The 228-nt window shown below is 37.3% G+C and overlaps 1 protein-coding gene across 1 annotated transcript in view; it reads right to left on the reverse strand.

Moving 5' to 3' along the window:
• LOC119594630 (follistatin-related protein 5-like) overlaps positions 1 to 228 on the reverse strand; it is a gene marked incomplete at both ends in the record, with an annotated part of 70,881 nt that overhangs the window by 28,763 nt on the left and 41,890 nt on the right.

The raw sequence follows: 228 nt of genomic DNA on the forward strand, positions 1-228 counted from the left end.
ACTTAATGAGTCTTCTAAACTATATTTATCCATTTCAACTTGAAAACTAAGAACAGAAATCAAACAAGTGGCTGAAAGAGCGAACTCCAGGTAAGTACTCTCCAACTAATACAGCATCAAAGGAACGGTTCAACCCTTTTGAAACAGGGATTAAAAATTTACGCTTAATTATCCATTGTTCGCAGGAATGTCCAGCGAATACCTGTACTAATACTTGCGGGTCCACTA

The sequence above is a fragment of the Penaeus monodon genome, chromosome 34 (genome assembly GCF_015228065.2).
Source record: "Penaeus monodon isolate SGIC_2016 chromosome 34, NSTDA_Pmon_1, whole genome shotgun sequence".
Lineage (NCBI taxonomy): Eukaryota > Metazoa > Arthropoda > Malacostraca > Decapoda > Penaeidae > Penaeus > Penaeus monodon.